The sequence below is a fragment of the Nerophis lumbriciformis genome, linkage group LG05, assembly GCF_033978685.3.
Source record: "Nerophis lumbriciformis linkage group LG05, RoL_Nlum_v2.1, whole genome shotgun sequence".
Lineage (NCBI taxonomy): Eukaryota > Metazoa > Chordata > Actinopteri > Syngnathiformes > Syngnathidae > Nerophis > Nerophis lumbriciformis.
In genome coordinates this window covers 39,848,145-39,867,832 of record NC_084552.2, presented here as the reverse complement: position 1 = coordinate 39,867,832, position 19,688 = coordinate 39,848,145, and the positions used below count along the sequence as shown (strand labels likewise).

The window sequence follows — 19,688 nt, the reverse complement described above, 5'->3', positions numbered from 1 at the left end:
AGCCTATAAGGTTGTCAAAAACACAATATGTACCAAAGTTTTCTAATCTTAACCCCCCATCCCAAAAGTACTGTAAAAGCATTTTTTTATTTTTTTATTTTTTAAATCATGCAGTCATCTTTACTGCATGTACAGTAGATAAGTGCAAGACTATCGCTGGCGCGTGATACAATCTATAGCACGCCATCAGTCACTTGCTGGCTGTTCCCCCAAAACCCCGCCTTTCTTCTTCCCACTCTGTCCTGTCCTGCAGCTTCAGGAATATTAAATAAGCTTTAAAATGTGTCTCCTGCAGATGGAACGCCATTGATTTCTTTGTCAGGGGTAACTTGATTTGGCAGCAATGATGGCTAAATTAGATGCCGCTGGGCCTGGACATTTTAGGATTGGACGAACAGGGAGTGAGCAAAGAAATGTGATGGGTGACAAGTCTAACAGCCGCTCCGGGATTTCAACATATTTTTGGGGGGGATTGTTGTGGCCTAAAATGCCTGATTTTGCATCAGTTTTTTTTCAATGTTTCAGCAAAGGTTGCAATGTTTTGAAGCTTATGTTTTTTTAGTAGCTATGAATCAGTGCTTCTCAAATATTTTCTGTTACGCCCCCCCCCTTGGAAGCAATAAATATTGCCCCCTCCCCACTCTGACTATCCATCCATCCATTATCTACCGCTTGTCCCTTTCTGGGTCGCGGGGGGTGCTGGAGCCTATCTCAGCTGCATTCAGGCATAAATAGTATAATTTGTCTCTAAAATTGTTATAACTATAACTCTGCATAACATTGTAAGCTTATTAACATTAAAGGAAACAACACACCAGTCTTTCCTTGTCTCCCACCGTGGTTACAGTGAAGCCAAGTCCTACATACGTTTCATCATATTCTGGTATGTTCCCCGAGATCACACGCGCCCCCTCCCCCAGGTGGGTCCGCCCCACTATTTGAGAAGGACCGCTATAAATCCTTGATTTTATGAATTTGTTATGAATGTTTTCATTGTTCCATTTAAATTTAACCTATAGAAAAAAAACACAGGATTTCAACAAAAATTGGAAAACAAATACTGATATTATAGCGCACAGACTTAAACGTCGACACCACATGACAGTAAAAACACAATTTTAAAACTCATTTTCAAATTACTGTACTGTTTTCATAATAGTAATAATTGTTAATTACAGAAAGACAAAACATCAAAATCGTCATTATTATTATTGTCCACTGTCTGCTCTGTCGTCCAAAGGTTGCAGACATTTTCCATGTATGTTTTACACTTGAAAATTGTCTGTCTGTCTTAAACATGTGTCTATGTTCTAACACTTCCACCCCCCTACACACAAACACACACATTAAGATCATTTGTGAACTCTTGAGAGCGATCCATAGCGATAATTTATGTTGATAAATGAAAGATGGTGAGAGATTATCATCACACTTCAACATCTTTATCATGTAAATGCAGCCTCTCTGCTAGGTCAGCATTGCAAAGTCAAATATGTTTTAGTTGTCTTACCTTGGATTAATAAAGATCAAATACATATGTAAAAACATGTACTGTAAACTAGGAATTGGGCATGTCAGTGTACTGCTAAATGTTTGTATACTATTTATTTTTCTTTTCTTTTCTCATTGGCACTCATCGAGGGTGGACGCTCTCCTTTCCTCAACCTTATCTCTCCTGCTTGCTTCTTTGTCTTGTCTTGACTTTCTTGTTGCCTCTTTTTGCACTGCTCTCCGAATCTAAACATTGGAACTATTTAACTGGCCTCAACGAAATTGACAAGATCTTGGGTTTGGGGGAACCTGCTTGTCGTGACGGAGCGGTTATTGCTGGACACACGACGGACTCTTGGGAGAAGGAGCGCCGTGTGCCTGGCGACCCTTTCATTCGAGGACGTGAAGATATCCACCTATTCGGAATTATGACACAAGGACATCTGCTGATTTGGGGTACTTTGAAGTACCCCAAAGCTGCCACACATGATTGGAGGATGTAGGAAGAACTGTGGACACTCTTGTGATTTGGATAACATCGGACTGTCTGCCCCACTGGAGGAATTTTGAGGATCAGTCATAGACAATTTAGAGTGAAAAGCACATTTTATTTTCACTCGCATACAAAACATTCTAACTTGGATTGTTTCCCTGGCTTCAAGACTCTCCCGAAGGACAGTGCAGCGAAGACACAACAAACTCCCTTCTTGTCTCTCATGGACACACACCTGTTGTTGTTGACTTTGGACTGACTAGAGGCTGCACGACATCAAGGCCGCGGAACACAGAGACGCGGCAGGCTTACACACACATGCTACCACAAAAATATACGCCACACACACTGACAATCATTGGTACTTATACCCTACCCCCCATCCAACACCCTTGACGCGAATACCTTAGGGGTGATGGACAGATGGGCAGGGCCTGAAGAGCTGCAGCCCGCCACCGTAGCCCCCACTACCTCCCCTCTGTTGCAAGTCTTGAGCTGGATGTTGTAATATGCATATGTGCTTTGCTATGGAGGGTTTTTCCCACTCCAGACTGGTCCCCTTTAGGAGCCCAGTCTAGATTGTATTTTTTTTACTCATCCTACCCCAGCGTTTACCTTTTTCCCATCTTTTACGGTGCGCCTTGTGGCTACCCATCAGCGTTCCTGTTCTGTAACCCTGTACACTGTTTGTCTAATCTTGAACGGGTTTGTGCTGAACACAAAGTTTCGTTGTACTTGTGCAATGACAATAAAGACCTACTTACCTACCTACCTATTACCCAGAAGGATCAGTGCCGTAGAGATGAACCGAAATAGGTCTGAGCTATGTGGAAGGATGAAAATTGTGGCGTTTGATCAATAAAGACTTAATATAATGTTACAAGCTGCTGTTCCTGCTTCATCTATATGCAGTAAAAACAGTTTTGATGAGACAATTGTCCTGGGTGTTTGAGCGCCACTAAGAGACGATTTCAATAACGCAAAATTACGATGATTGGCCAAACATGCAGGCTTTGAACAAATTTGCGAGGCTGCGCATAATTTGCAAGGATTGGTTGAATTTGCGTGAACTGGCAAGATCGCTATATCGCAAATTACTAGAACGATGCTTGCAAATCATCACAAATACGAAATTGTTGTGTTTTGTTAAAAGGGCAGCAAAGTGGAGTTGATGCATACATGTTACAGGTTATTTATCTTTTATTATTGAATGCATCAAATGTGATGAATATTTTATGGACCACAATGGAAACAAGTTTTTTGGCTTTTTGTGCCATCCATTTGCCTTTTTATAGCATTACATGGATTTAATTATTTAAGATGTCAATAAACTTCTCAATCAATCAATCAATCAATGCCATAAACACACCCTTTTTTGGAGGAAGCATCATTGTACAACATCAACACAGACACACACTTATCATGTCAGGAGCAAAAACTTAAAAGGTGAGGTACTTTACTGCCTGTTTTGGAATGGGAAAAGTATGGTTATCAGGTGAAAAAGTAACATTTCAAAATATTTCCTCAACTGGTATGAGAGAGAGTTCTGATGTCAGGCATACTTTTTGAAATAATGGTGCTCCTCTCACGTTTAATGTCGCTTTCTATTCCATTTGACATGTTAAGACCATACAAAATGTGAATGCATCACTTTAATAGTCAAAGCAACACTGAATGAAATGTGAAAGACATTTCAAAGCGACTGACAGACTATAATATGCATGACAGGCCAGTGGATGGCGACGTCACTTTAGGTCTCACTTGTTTTACTTCATTTCCTTTACCCTTTTTGTTGGGACAGATTTGGTTACGCACCAACAACAAAATCTGGACACTGATTTATTTTTTATAATTTATACCAATTTATACAATGTTTATTCATTCACTGGTCTGTATTAATAGGATAATATTGGATTTACCAATGTATGATTGATAAGTTTCTAGTATGTATACCTTCACCTGTAATGTATTTACTGTTATCGTTTTGTAATAGCTATTATATTTATTCATATTTTATTGATATTGTGATTTTTGTTTGCACAGTGAACAACCTGCTTATAGACTAAGGTAAGGTAAAGTAAAGACCTACTTATTTAATTTTCTAATATCAATTATATGTATTGATATATTATTGATATTGTGATTTTCAACCTTTATAGACTACACCTTACAGGCTGTAGTCTATATATAGGTTGTTCAGTGTGTACACATACATACATGCGCACACTGAACAACCTACATATAGACTACAACCTGTAAGGTAAAGACCTATTGGTCCCTCAAAAACCTTGACATAAATGTTTATGAAATATACACCAATCATATCGCTGGTTACGCAGGTTTTTACATTTAACATCCACCTGTTTTGTGGCCTATGTGTCTATATGAACCAACACATCTGTCAATACTGTCTTCTGTTCGACCATGAACTCATAAAGTTGACAGTTGCCCAAAATTGGAGTCGGTCCAATCTTTAGCCACGTGTTCATGGACAACATTTATTTAATTTGATCATCATTCGGATAAGAATGGACCCTGAAAAAAACGATCTGATTACGATGTGCATTTTCATGCATCACACCATTGAGTGGAATACTTTACTTTGACATGTGCAGAAACTAACATAAATGGAAAGATGTGTAATTATTTGTGCTTTGGCGCCATCTTTTGGGCAAGTTTGCTCACTGCAGATGCTGAAGCGGCAGTGACTTTCACTGTAAACAAACATGGATTTGTGCTTGTCTGCTTGTCAGAGGTTATGACAGTATTTATCACTTTTTGCTTCTGTTCACTACTTTTGTTTTACCTCTCTTTTTGAAATGGAGCTGTTCTGAGCTTTTTATGTTGTGCGCGTCTTTATGGTACTGCATTCTGTTTATGTGTTTGAAGCTAGGAGCTAGCACTTGGATGTAGCTGTAATATTGTGAATAAAACAGCTTGTTAAGATGACAACTGGATCCCTTCTTTTATTGTTACATTGATACATGACACTCCACATCATACTTTGGTTTTTGCTGGTCTCGTTTTAAAGCAACAAACCCAACAGTATATAACGCTACTTCTGTAAATGTTGAATGGGGGAGACAGCAGCAAGACAATTGCTTCATTCTGGGACTATTAAATTTAGTCCACGCTCCACCACTAAAGTATAGCTGACATCAAAGGCATGCGCAGTCAGGATCATTCTAACCCAAATTTCGGAAGATGTGTTTTCATTTGTTTCGATTTGAATGACTTTCGGCATAAACCACCTGTCCTGATCGAAATGAAATTTTGATCTGAACGTGTGTGATCGGGTAAGAATAATCAGAATGGCGTGTTAACATGAAGCATTTATATTCTGGTTCGGCTTTTAATCCGATTAATCCGATGTTCATGTGAACATAGCTATCATGTCCTGTGTCCATATGACCTACATTGCTTATGTAATATGTAATATTATTTAATGATTTAAGATACATATTTATATTTGTGTATGTATGTATATTGAAGTATTACATGTTTTATTTTCTATATTTTCCTTAACAACTGCAGAAGCTATATTTAGCCAGTTGTTTTATGGCATTTTTTATCCTCTTTGCTTGTTTTGTTTTTATTTTCCCCATCCTTTGTTACTGCATAAGCTACCCATCAATGATTTACCATCCAATCTAGTCTAAAAAATGGTGACACTTAAACACAGGATGTTCTAATGACAAAATGTAAACACATAAATGAATGAACAGATAATATGACGGGGTGAAATATCAGATTCAATTAGCTCTGCTTCTTCTCCCTCTTTTTTGAACATAATGAACACGAATGCAAAGAAAAATACATGAAACGGTACAAATGTAATTTTATATTCCAACAAGAGCACAAAATATTAACACCCAAAACAATGTTTTTTTGTGCTTGGTATGGAGGTAAAAAAAAAAAAAAGGAATTCAGCCACTTTATAGAAATCAAGCATGGCGCCACGTACTGTATAAGGTGTTATTTATGCAGCCGGTTGTGCAATAATCATGTTTGAGCCCACACAGGCAGCCATTATTGGCTTTGTGAGGCAACACAGACAAGTTGTTTGGTGGGAGACAAGGAGGTGCACCACTCCTTTTTTATTGTCTTTGTATTTATTTCTTTAAATGATACCGTCAGTCAGTGACTTGCATAGCTCAATGTCTCCACCAAGTGGTGAACCTCAGCCTTAACATCAGTTTGGAAACAACACATTGCTTGCATTATTTGCATGCAGGCATCATGCATGAGGCCTTAAAAAAGATGAGCAAACAAATCCTCTTACTAGCAGTAGTTTCTGGATTAGTTTCGCTAATTAGTGTCAATCACTACCAACTATAGCTTGTTCACATGTTACTATTGCAGGGGTGTCCAATTCATAGAAAGCTTATGCAGTGATGAAGGAAATAAAGAAAGAAACATGTTTTGAAATAATAAAAATACTAATAAAAACTAATTATGTGCAGTGTAAAAAGCAAATAAGCTGTTAAAATAAAGACACAAATCTAATAAAATGTCAATCAATCAATCAATCAATCTTTATTTATATAGCCCTAAATCACAAGTGTCTCAAAGGGCTGCACAAGCCACAACGACATCCTCGGTACAAAGCCCACATACGGGCAAGGAAAAACTCACCCCAGTGGGACGTCGATGTGAATGACTATGAGAAACCTTGGAGAGGACCGCATATGTGGGTAACCCCCCCCCCCCTCTAGGGGAGACCGAAAGCAATGGATGTCGAGTGGGTCTGACATAATATTGTGAGAGTCCAGTCCATAGTGGATCCAACATAATAGTAAGAGTCCAGTCCATAGTGGGGCCAGCAGGACACCATCCCGAGCGGAGACGGGTCAGCAGCGTAGAGATGTTCCCAGCCGATGCACAGGCGAGCGGTCCACCCCGGGTCCCGACTCTGGACAGCCAGCACTTCATCCATGGCCACCGGACCTGTGCCCCCCCCCCTCAAGGAAAAGGGGAGCAGAGGAGAAAAGAAAAGAAACGGCAGATCAACTGGTCCAACAGGGGGGCTATTTAAAGGCTAGAGTATACAAATGAGTTTTAAGATGGGACTTAAATGCTTCTACTGAGGTAGCATCTCTAATTGTAATGTAAATGTAACAGTAATAAGACTGAATAAGATAGGAAAAAATTAAATGATACATACAAGTGAAAGTAAATATATTTAGATGAACAAATTAATAAAAATAGATAGGCTACTAAAGTAAAAACTTTGACAGAAATTAGATCACATTTAACATTTATATTTAATATATTTAATGAGTTAACTCGTGCAATTATTCACAAAAAAAATATTGCATTCATCATGTTTATACGAAGGTTAATCACACAATTTATTTTGGCTGTAGATGCTTCTTTACCTTAACCACCTATGGTTACCTGAGCATGTTGTTTTACGGTCAGTGATCAGGTCAATGCATACGTCAGTGCAGAGATGAGTGAAGAGACTCAGACTGACCCAGACGGTACTTTAAATAAAACCTCTTACCAAGTTTTTAAGAACTAAATAACATGCATTCAAATAGCATATTTAAAAATGTTCCTGAATGACATTTATTTTGTGAGCTGCAAATGTCCCCCCGAGACAGATTTTGGACACCCCTGCTATATTGCTAGTACACGCAGCATAAATGGTCTTTTTCACGGAGCAAATGAACTTCTAATAAGCAGCTTCCATCTGTTCTGGGGGCCAAATGACATTGTCGTTATGGTGCGTTTGACAGACGTTAAACTCTTTCACCTTCCTTGCAATCAAGGTCGCAGCAAGAGGCCGCCAACAATGTGCGTTTATTTCCATCCTGCTTTCATTATGGCCTAATTAACTGGGGCGTTATTCCATTTCCCTCATTTTGGATTTTCTGCTGCACTGTGTGAATGGCTTTTGATGTGGCTGACTGGGGGACGAGGCATCTATCAATGAGTTAAAAGAGATGTTCAACACACTCAGACTTTGGTGATCTCAAAATTCAATCACAAATTGGATAACATCACGGAGAAGCGTTCTGCTGTACAAGGCAACAATTTGATCAATTTGAGAGCCAGAATGGACAATTAGAGCTAACAAACCATTGGAATGTGTTTGCTCGTCTAACCAAAAACAATCCGTAACTACAATGGCTTGATCGTGCTGTAAACACCCCAGTGAGACCAGTGCAGCGAAAGAGGCTCTGAACAATCCCTCCCCCTTCCTTTAAAGACACTTGTGATGTTGACACTGTTGGACTACCCTTGGACCAGGACTACAATACACATGCGCGCACACCCACCCACCCCTAGCTTTATACTATTTATGTTATAAATATGAATAATGATGATATTCTTTGTATCCATCATACGTTTATTTATTTTTTATTTTTAAACAAGTCAGTCTTTCAAAACTACTTAAGCCTAAAATATGCATAGCAAATATTGAGTACATTTTGGGGGTGTGGGTGTTAACAAATCAACTAGTTTTATTGAATTAAAATTAATAAATAAATATATCCATCCATCCAACCATCCATTGTCTACCACTTATTCCCTTTGGGGTCGCGGGGGCCGCTGGAGCCTATCTCAGCTACAATCGGGCGGAAGGCGGGGTACACCCTGGACAAGTCACCACCTCATCGCAGGGCCAACACAGATAGACAGACAACATTCACACTCACATCCACACACTAGGGCCAATTTAGTGTTGCCAATCAACTTAAATTATTTAAATTAATTTATTATAAAATTATTATAAAATTAATCTATAAAATACATTTTGAGAAGCATTTGCTTGTTTTTATTATTACGATCCGGGTTTTATGCTGCCGATTCCATAACCGATCATCGATGAGCGAGATCAGCCAATACCAATAGCGATACCAGTTACATGTATTAACTATATTTATTGCGAGTGCGATTGACAGCTTAACAATAGCAACACATTATTTAAACTAGTTCCTTATTCACTTTTATTACATACAATTGTTTGATCAAAACAAAATCAATAGTACACAATAACTAAATTCTATGTAATACTCAATAAATACTTTGGGTTTTTGCCCTCAAAATCCTCCTACCTGTGTCCAGGGAATTATTCCCTGAGTTTGTGAACATTAACAAAAGCACAAAAAACTTATTTTGAGAAAAATAAAATTTACCTAATCACTCAAGTATCGATCATATACTGATCTTACCCATGGTATCGACACCACCAATTTATGAATAAATCCGCCCTCGCCTTCTGTATCTTGTACTGACAATGTTGACACATCAGCAGTTGTTGCATTATCCTCTGTCTAGGCCAGTGGTTCTTAACCTTGTTGGAGGTACTGAACCCCACCAGTTTCATATGCGCTTCGCCGAACCCTTCTTTAGTGAAAAATATATATATATTTTTTTTCAAATTAAAGACAAAGTTATATGTTTTTGTACTGGTGCACAACATGAACCGTGCATGAACATCACCTTGTTCAAAGAACAAAACCAACACAGTGCATAAACTCACAACAAAATACACACCTGCAAATCAGTGTGACTTCTGCTGTTGCCGTACCCGTAATACGCAGATAGGGAGAAGTTTTTATTTACATGATGAGTCGGGTGTGTCTCGACCTCCGCGGCGGAGGGTGCGCCGAACCTCTGAGGCCGACTCACCGAACCCTTAGGGTTCGATCGAACCCAGGTTAAGAACCACTGTTCTAGACTCATATTAATCTAGACGTCTTAAAGTTCACAAAGCACCTATTTCTTGGTGGTGTTCAAATTAGCTCAGTCGTCAGTTAAGCGACTAGCATGCCTGTTCCTGACTTGCTAGTTTAGGCCTCCAGCGATAATGATACTTGATAATGATACCTGAAATGCAGTTTGTCTGCTGTAATGGAGGTGATTATTTTTATCTTCGGGAAGCGGCGCCACACTTTGTATGGAGACACAGTGTCAGCCAGAAGGATGTCTATAAATGTTATCATTCATCCAGGTCGTTGTCATCTCAGGGCATTCACTTGATCGCAACTGGAATGTTTGGTTTGCCTTAGAAGACGTTTCGCCTCTCATCCAAGTAGGCTTCATCATTTAGTTCTCATAGACTTAGATTTGGCAGATCTAGTCTAGCAGTTGGTGCCAAAACCCCAAATATTTATACTACAAAACCAAGAGGGTGTGCCTGGGCAAGGATGCTTTCGCCCTATCGTAGTAAGGGGAAAAAAAGTCCAGTTGCGATCGATTGAATGATGTCAGCCAGAGGGTTTGTGATCAGCATTAAAAGACATTAAACTGCAATAGTGCTTGGATTATACTGACGTCACGTCCGGCTCATGTCTCGAACATTAAATATGCATGGGTGTCAAGCTAGCTCTGTTCTCAATGGGTACGAGGCGCAATCAAGTCCTTCTCAAAGAAAAAATGCCCTATGCTTGTGTTGTTTTAGGCTGTACGAATCGTTCAAATCGCGAAAAGGATAAACGTTTCTTCAGAGTTCCTCGAGAGGTTGTCAAAAAGGGTGGAAGAGTGCAAGATTTTAAGAAACAACGACTAGAAAAGCATGAATCTCACACCCCAGTCCAAGGGAGCAGAGTCGAAGAATGCATGAGTTTGCGGCAGTGGTGTGCCGTCAGGACCAGCAAGGCCTTCTCCGCGTCTGTGTACTGTAAGTGATCGGAACATACAGTTGACAGACAGTTGCAATAGCCAATCAGATCATGCGTTGTCAGTAAGGCCTTCTAGATGGCCTAAGGCAAATTTATAGTGATGTTATGAGCCAGGTAACATAAGAACTCCATTACCCAGCATGCCGCAGTAGTAAGGCTGAAACGACGCGTCGACGTAGTCGACGTCATCGGTTACGTAAATACGTCGACGCCGTTTTGGTGCGTCGACGCGTCGCATATTTACGTCACACTACCGCCATGGCGGAGCGCAAAGCAGACGATGCGAGCGGTGCGAGCGAGGGGAAAAAAGCACGCCAAAAGTCGTCAAACATAATACATCCGTATCCCTATTCACCTAGGCAACCCCAGGAAGTTGAGTTGAGTTGAGTTTGAGTTTATTTCGAACATGCAAGTATACAACATGATACATCACAATCTCCAGTTTCTCTTTTCAACATGTTCGAAAAGGAGTAGGAAGAAGCAGAGCTTATTTAATCCTACCCCTTTTCTTTTACATAACAGTTGCTAAAACTTTTGTTCACTTCCTGTTCTCAATTTATTCACAATATACTCCATAAGTAATCACAATAAAATAAGTAAATAAATAATAATTGGTGAAGTAAGTTACATTTCATATGTTGAAATAAGTAAGATTATTTTGTGAGTGAAAGAATGGATGAGTTAAATAAATTCAGAATGTTTATCATGGTTCTTCTTCTTTGTACTTTGTAAACACTTTAAGTTTGAAGAGTTTCTTGAAGTGGATCATATTAGTACATTGTTTGATTGCTTTGCTTAATCCATTCCATAATTTAATTCCACATACTGATATACTGAAGGTCTTAAGTGTTGTACGTGCATACAAATGTTTTAAATTACATTTCTCCCTAAGATTGTATTTCTCCGCTTTTTTTGAGAAGAATTGTTGTATATTCTTGGGTAGCAGGTTATAGTTTGCCTTGTGTATAATTTTAGCTGTTTGCAAATTCACTATGTCGTAGAATTTCAGAATCTTTGATTCAATAAATAAAGGATTTGTGTGTTCTCTATATCCAACATTATGTATTATTCTAACTGATCTTTTTTGTAACACCGTTAATGAATGAAGTGTACTTTTGTAATTATTTCCCCATATTTCTGCACAATAACTCAGATATGGTAACACTAGTGAGCAGTAGAGAATATGAAGTGATTTTTTGTCTAGAACATGTTTTGCTTTATTCATTATTGACGTGTTTCTTGCTACTTTATGTTGTATATTTTTTACGTGAGATTTCCAGTTCAATTTATCATCAATCATTATACCTAGAAATTTGGTTTCATTTACTCTTTCAATTTCTATTCCGTCTATTTGTATTTGTGTTTGACTTTCTCTTCTACTGTTACCAAATAGCATTATTTTAGTTTTACTGAGATTCAACGATAGTCTGTTTTTGTCAAACCATCTTTTTAATTTGTTAATTTCTTCTGTTATTATTTGTAGTATCTTCTGTGTGTTCTCTCCTGAACAAAACGCTGTTGTATCATCCGCAAATAATACTAACTTTAAATCTTTTGTAACTTTACAAATGTCATTTATATATAGATTGAATAATTTAGGTCCTAGTATTGATCCCTGAGGTACACCACAGGATATATTTAACGTTGTAGAGGTGTGTTCGCCTACCTTCACGTATTGTTTCCTGTTCATTAGATAACTTCTTATCCAGTTTAAGACTAACCCTGAATTATATACACTATAAATGTATATAATTCGGCATTATTTCGGCCAGTCGGCTTATATGATCAGAGCCGATCAGTTTACGTTCACGTGCAGGTATAACGCGGCGCGCTCCCGTCTCATCTGCTGGTGCGCGAGCCCGGTAATTAGACAGCTGTGTCAAATCAAGGAGGACAAAAGACGCCAGCGCAGAGTGGAAAAAGGTTTAGTTCATTACAGAAAACCCAGAGTTGTGCCAAAAATGTACCAAAACCAAAAGCTGAACGGACAGCCGGTAAGATTGCACTTTAGTTCTCTTTGTGGGTGTGGCGCACCTGTTGCACTGGTGAGATGGGGGGTGCGGGGGAGTTGTGTGCATGTAGCATGCTTAGTCTGGAGGCTAAATACACACGGTGTTTTGTGTAACTGTTGTTTAGTAAGGAAGTGTTGATATTCTTTGCTTAGTTTGATAAATGTTGGAGCAGTTTCATCAGGAGGGTGAAGTCGCTCAACTTAAAGTGTTGGATTTAACTGTGTTGGATCATTGGCTGCTGGTGAGGGCATAGAAAAAGGGGCATTTTTCTACCAGTAGACAGCGTTTAAGATTGAGTGTTTCACTGCTAAATTAATAATATATTTATATTGAATATGGATTGGGCTTCACGGTGGCAGAGGGGTTAGTGCATCTGCCTTGACCCATTTCCTGGGAAACTTATTAAGGAGCTTTTTGTATTATTAGGTCCATCAGTGCTAAATATTATAAACTTATCACTTTCCTCTGGCACTGTTCCACTAGCATTCAAAAAAGCGGTTATTCATCCTTTGCTCAAAAGACCTAACCTCGATCCTGACCTCATGGTAAACTACCGGCCGGTGTCCCACCTTCCGTTTATCTCGAAAATCCTCGAAAAAATTGTCGCACAGCAGCTAAATGAACACTTAATGTCTAACAATCTCTGTGAACCTTTTCAATCCGGTTTCAGGGCAAATCACTCTATGGAGACAGCCCTCGCAAAAATGACTAATGATCTACTGCTAACGATGGATTCTGATGCGTCATCTATGTTGCTGCTTCTTGATCTTAGCGCTGCTTTCGATACCGTCGATCATAACATTTTATTAGAGCGTATCAAAACACGTATTGGTATGTCAGACTTAGCCTTGTCGTGGTTTAACTCTTATCTTACTGACAGGATGCAGTGCGTCTCCCATAACAATGTGACCTCGGACTATGTTAAGGTAACGTGCGGAGTCCCCCAAGGTTCGGTTCTTGGCCCTGCACTCTTTAGTATTTACATGTTGCCGCTAGGCGACATCATACGCAAATACGGTGTTAGCTTTCATTGCTATGCTGATGACACCCAACTCTACATGCCCCTAAAGCTGACCAACACGCCGGATTGTAGTCAGCTGGAGGCGTGTCTTAATGAAATTAAACAATGGATGTCCGCTAACTTCTTGCAACTCAACACTAAGAAAACGGAAATGCTGATTATCGGTCCTGCTAAACACCGACATTTATTTGATATTACCACCTTAACATTTGACAACCAAACAATTACACAAAGCGACTCAGTAAAGAATCTGGGTATTATCTTCGACCCAACTCTCTCCTTTGAGTCACACATTAAGAGTGTTACTAAAACGGCCTTCTTTCATCTCCGTAATATCGCTAAAATTCGTTCCATTTTGTCCACTAGCGACGCTGAGATCATTATTCATGCGTTCGTTACGTCTCGTCTCGATTACTGTAACGTATTATTTTCGGGTCTCCCTATGTCTAGCATTAAAAGATTACAGTTGGTACAAAATGCGGCTGCTAGACTTTTGACAAGAACAAGAAAGTTTGATCATATTACGCCTATACTGAATCACCTGCACTGGCTTCCTGTGCACTTAAGATGCGACTTTAAGGTTTTACTACTTACGTATAAAATACTACACGGTCTAGCTCCAGCCTATCTTGCCGATTGTATTGTACCATATGTCCCGGCAAGAAATCTGCGTTCAAAGAACTCCGGCTTATTAGTGATTCCCAGAGCCCAAAAAAAGTCTGCGGGCTGTAGAGCGTTTTTTATTCGGGCTCCAGCACTATGGAATGCCCTCCCGGTAACAGTTAGAGATGCTACCTCAGTAGAAACATTTAAGTCCCATCTCAAAACTCATTTGTATACTCTAGCCTTTGAATAGCCCCCCTTTTTTTAGACCAGTTGATCTGCCGTTTCTTTTCTTTTCTCCTCTGCTCCCCCCTATCCCTTGTGGAAGGGGAGACACACAGATCCGGTGGCCATGGATGGGGTGCTGGCTGTCCGGGGTCGGGACCCGGGGTGGACCGCTCGCCTGTATATCGGTTGGGAACATCTCTGCGCTGCTGACCCGTCTCCGCTCGGGATGGTTTCCTGCTGACCCCACTGTGGACTGGACTCTTACTGTTATGCTGGATCCACTATGGACTGGACTCTCACAATATTATGTTAGACCTACTCGACATCCATTGCATTCGGTCTCCCTAGAGGGGGGGGGGTTACCCACATATGCGGTCCTCTCCAAGGTTTCTATTAGTCATTCACATCGACGTCCCACTGGGGTGAGTTTTTCCTTGCCCTTATGTGGGCTATACCGAGGATGTCGTTGTGGCTTGTGCAGCCCTTTGAGACACTTGTGATTTAGGGCTGTATAAATAAACATTGATTGATTGATTGATTGAATGTTGACTGAGTGACCATACTTTTTTTTTTTTTGTAAATAAAAGTCATGCCGTTTGAAAAAACTGGCCTACATTTATTTTTTCATCTTCATTTTAAATAAAATAATAATCGGTAAAAGAAAAAATAATCTATAGATTAATCGAAAAAAATCATCTCTAGATTAACCGATTAATCGAAAAAATAATCTATAGATTAATCGATAGAAAAATAATCGTTAGCTGCAGCCTTACACAGTAGTAAAGACGATGCTCAGTAGCCCCGTTTAGGTTGTTTAATGTAGACATGCCGGCCGGGATGTTTTTGATGAGCACTCGACCAACACGCCTCTTCTGCATCTTTTATGATTAGACAATACAACACAATTATTTGCAAGGCCATTTTCAAGAAGGATATTTAAAGAGAAACTACATCTTGTGAGATGATGTCGGCCAACCTAGCTCAGCTGTCCATGAAGTGTGACTTCATATATTTTATTTATTTATTTTTTCACGTTTAAAATGTTTTTCGCAATTTTAATTTTGACAGTTCCACATAAGATATGTTTTAATTGCTGATGCGGGTTTATTGATTTTTAAATGCGCCAGAAAATAACCCGTTTTGTACAATGCCCAGTACGGTGTAAATGTGTTTCTGTATAGTATTTCTCCAGCAATGGTCATGTGGTGACATCAATTATGCTATTTTGAGAGGTAATCATTGAAGTCAGACATCACTGAAAGCCTAAGTGGGAAACGCAGGAACCGCCACTGGTTTGTAGTGATCACTTCATTGAAGGTTTGTTTGATATACATTTAACATTTATTATTTCCCATTTAAGTATTATCTTGATATTATTTGTATTTCTTAAACACGTTTGCTAGGGGTGTTACAAAAAGCACCGACTTGGCGAGTCTAAATAAAGGAAAGCAAATGTGAGAAAAACCTAAAAGAGTTAAGCTTTTACCAAATGCAACAATGATGAATGAAGCTTTCAGCACATACACAAAGTTGACATCCATAGTTATATTTTGATAAAGACGGGGAAAAACACTACTCGTGAACGGCGCGTGCAACAGCAACAAACATGGCAGTAGACACAAGGTTAAATCATGAAATGCAGCCTTACCCGAGCAAAAACGATGCGTATTTCTCCAGGAGACCCAACCACACACAAAGAAGTTGTAGACTCCCATGCTTTTCCAAGTTTCCATCTGTCCGGGAAGGCGACCAACATATAATCCTTGATATCACTCCACAAATCTTTTTTTGGTAAAGTAGAGGGATCCATTCCATTGAATAGTTCGATTTTTTGCTTGTATCTGCTTTTTGCAGGAAGATTTTAAGCCTCTTTTGTCCTCACATAGTTTGTGAGCTGCTTGCTGTCCAACAGCCAACTTGGCTTGGTTTGACCATCACATGACAGAATAGACAAGCAATAGCACAACATTTCTCATTCTCTAAGTTACTCGCTCTACTCTGCCATTTTTCCATTTATCATAAATCTGAGAACACTGGAACATTCCTCAAAGCCTTGGGGAGCTCACAGTTTTCCCGAAAAGTTGATATCTTGAAGCGTTTGACCACAATCAGACTTCATTCGGCATGAAGTTTTTCAACAAATCCAACACAAAAATGCTGTGTCATTGTGACAATGGTGGCAGGTGCATGTAATTACATGAAGTCCTGTGAAGTCAGTGACAGCCCCTCCCCTCAGGCACACATGGACAGACAGCATGGCCATTCATTCATATTCATATTCTGCTTATCCCAGGTTGGGTCGCAGGGGCATCAGCCTGAGTATTTGAAGCTTGAAGCTCCATTAGAAAAATCATGTTTTAGGCAAGTTGTCGAACAAGTATGCTAACAGTTAACGCGTGCTAGCACGTTACTTGTTAGCATACTTGTAAGAACGTTAGCATGCTAATGTTTTATGCTAGCTTTTTTGCTACTTTCTATGTCTACACCAACAAATAGTGCATTTTGGTATTTATTTTTACCCAATCATGTGCTAGCTTTATAACGCTAGCATGCTAACTTTTTCTACTAATTTTACACGTTTTTCTCTAATTCCGCAGCCATACACCTTAGAGTCATATGACTTGGTACGTGACACATGCTAACGGTTAGCATGTTAATGTTAGCATCTAACATTAAAATGCTATTTTATTTGCTAATTTACACATTCTTCTCTAATTACGCAACCATTCACCTTAGAGTCATATAAGTTGGAATGTGACACATTTTAACTGTTAGCATGCTAACATTAACATGCTAATTTTGCAACTGTTTACACCTGTCATATAACTTGGTATGTGACATTTAACTGTTAGCGTGCTAATTTTAGCATGCTAACATTAAAGTGCTAACTTTTTTTTGCTAATTTTACACTTTTTTCCTCTAATTCCGCAGCCATACCTCATAGTCATTGAACTTAGTATGTAAAACATGCTAACTGTTAGCATGTTAACGTTAGAATGCTAACGTTTTATGCTAGCTTTTTTGCTACTTTCTATGTCTACACCAACAAATAGTGCATTTTGGTATTTATTTTTACCCAGTCATGTGCTAGCTTTATAACGCTAGCATGCTCGTATGCTCACATTAATTTTCCTGAGGGAACTCTCCTGAAGGAATCAATAAAGTACTATCTATCTTTCGGCGTGGCGCAGTGGAAGAATGGCCGTGCGCGACCCCAGGGTCCCTGGTTCAATCCCCACCTAGTACCAACCTCGTCATGTCCGTTGTGTCCTGAGCAAGACACTTCACCCTTGCTCCTGATGGGTGCTGGTTAGCGCCTTGCATGGCAGCTCCCTCCATCAGTGTGTGAATGGGTAAATGTGGAAGTAGTGTCAAAGCGCTTTGAGTACCTTGAAGGTAGAAAAGCGCTATACAAGTACAACCCATTTATCATTATTATCTTAGCATGCTAACTTTTTCTGCTAATTTTACACTTTTTTTCCTCTAATTCCGCAGCCATACACCTTAGAGTCATATGACTTGGTACATGGCACATGCTAACGGTTAGCATGTTAATGTTAGCATTTCAAGATTAAAATGCTATTTTTTTTGCTAATTTACACATTTTTCTCTAATTATGCAAACATTCACCTTAGAGTCATATAACTTGGAATGTGACACATGCTAACTGTTAGGATGCTAACATTAACATGCTAACTTTTCTAGCTAAATTTGCAACTGTTTACCCCAGTCATGTAACTTGGCATGTGACACTTAACTGTTAGTGTGCTAATTTTAGCATGCTAACATTAAAGTGCTAACTTTTTTTGCTAATTTTACACTTGTTTCCTCTAAGTCCGCAGCCATACCCCTTAGTCATTTAACTTAGTATGCAAAACATGCTAACTGTTAACATGTTAACGTTAGAATGCTAGCAAGCTAACATTAAAATGCTAACTTTTTAAGCTAATTTTACGCTTTTTTCTCCAATTCCACTGCCATAATCCTTAAAGTCATAAAACTTGGTATATGACACATGCTATATGTTAGCATGCTAACATATCATGAATCAAAGGGATCCAGTGTAGCTCAATGGTTAAGACTGCTGCCTCTCAGTCAGTACTGCTGGGTTCAAAATAACTTGAAAGATCTTGTTTTTTTGTTTCACCTCTATCATAGTTCACTGATTACATTTGTATATGAGCGAAAATCAAGCCCTGATGGGACCCAGGATAGCTCAATGGTCATCACTGTGGGCGATTATGTGTGGAGTTTGCATGCTTTCCCTGTTACTTACCAAAGCTCCAGAGTGTTGTTTCACGCCGACAGCCCAATGTTAGCATGCTAACATTAGCTTGCTAGCTAACTTTTTTAGCTAGTTTTGCGACCATTTACCCTAAAGTCATAAAAGTAGGTATGTGACACTTGTTCAGGATTAAATATGTCATTGGGGCCTTCTCACTATAAGAGTTTACTTCTTTTGTCTTATTGTTTAGCCCTCTTCTTGCTGATGCTATTGTCGCATTGTAAGGGCTGGTCTCTCCAAACCCAGTACTCCTTGTTGGGAGCTAATGGTTTTAACGACTCAGCTATCCTAAATCTTCTTTTTCAGGCCCCAATGACAAATGTAATCGAGGACATCTTGCTGGGTAAAGTAATGATGGAGGTGGAACAAAATACTGTCAACCAGAGTGGGGTTCAAACCCAGTACCTTTTATTCCAAGTCGACAGTTTTAACCACTGGGCTATCATGGGTCTTGTGAAGAGAAGATTTTGTTCCATACACAAATATAATCAAGGACATCTTGCTCAGTAAAGTGTGATGGAGGTGGAACAAAATACTGTCAACCAGACTGGGATTCAAACCCAGCACCCTTTATTCTGAGTCAACAGTCTTATCCACTGAGCTATTTTGGGTCTTGTGGAGGTTCTAAAAAATATGTCTTTAACATGAGCTAAATAATGACACCAAGACCCAGGATAGCTGAGCGGTTAAAAGCATTAGCTTTCATAAAATGGTAATGGGTTCCATTCCTAGTCAGGTCGTTAGGTAACTTAAAAATCTCCCAAGTGTTGTTTCGCCTCCATCGTAGTTTATCAAGACGTGCCCCTGGTTATATTTGTCATTGGGGCCAGGAATCTTCCCTCAAGAATACCAAGGATAGATCAGTGTAAACCATTATACACGCAGCACGTCATGTGTGTTATTACAGATCAGTGGTTTACAC

The 19,688-nt window shown here is 39.3% G+C and overlaps 1 long non-coding RNA gene across 1 annotated transcript in view; it reads right to left on the bottom strand.

Moving 5' to 3' along the window:
• Positions 1–16,909, bottom strand: part of LOC133606401 (uncharacterized) — a 153,092-nt gene extending 136,183 nt beyond the window's left edge. Inside the window, exon 1 of the long non-coding RNA XR_009815241.2 lies at positions 16,130–16,909. This is a non-coding gene — a long non-coding RNA (uncharacterized lncRNA). The remainder of the gene's footprint in view (positions 1–16,129) is intronic.
• Positions 16,910–19,688: the final 2,779 nt, after the last annotated feature.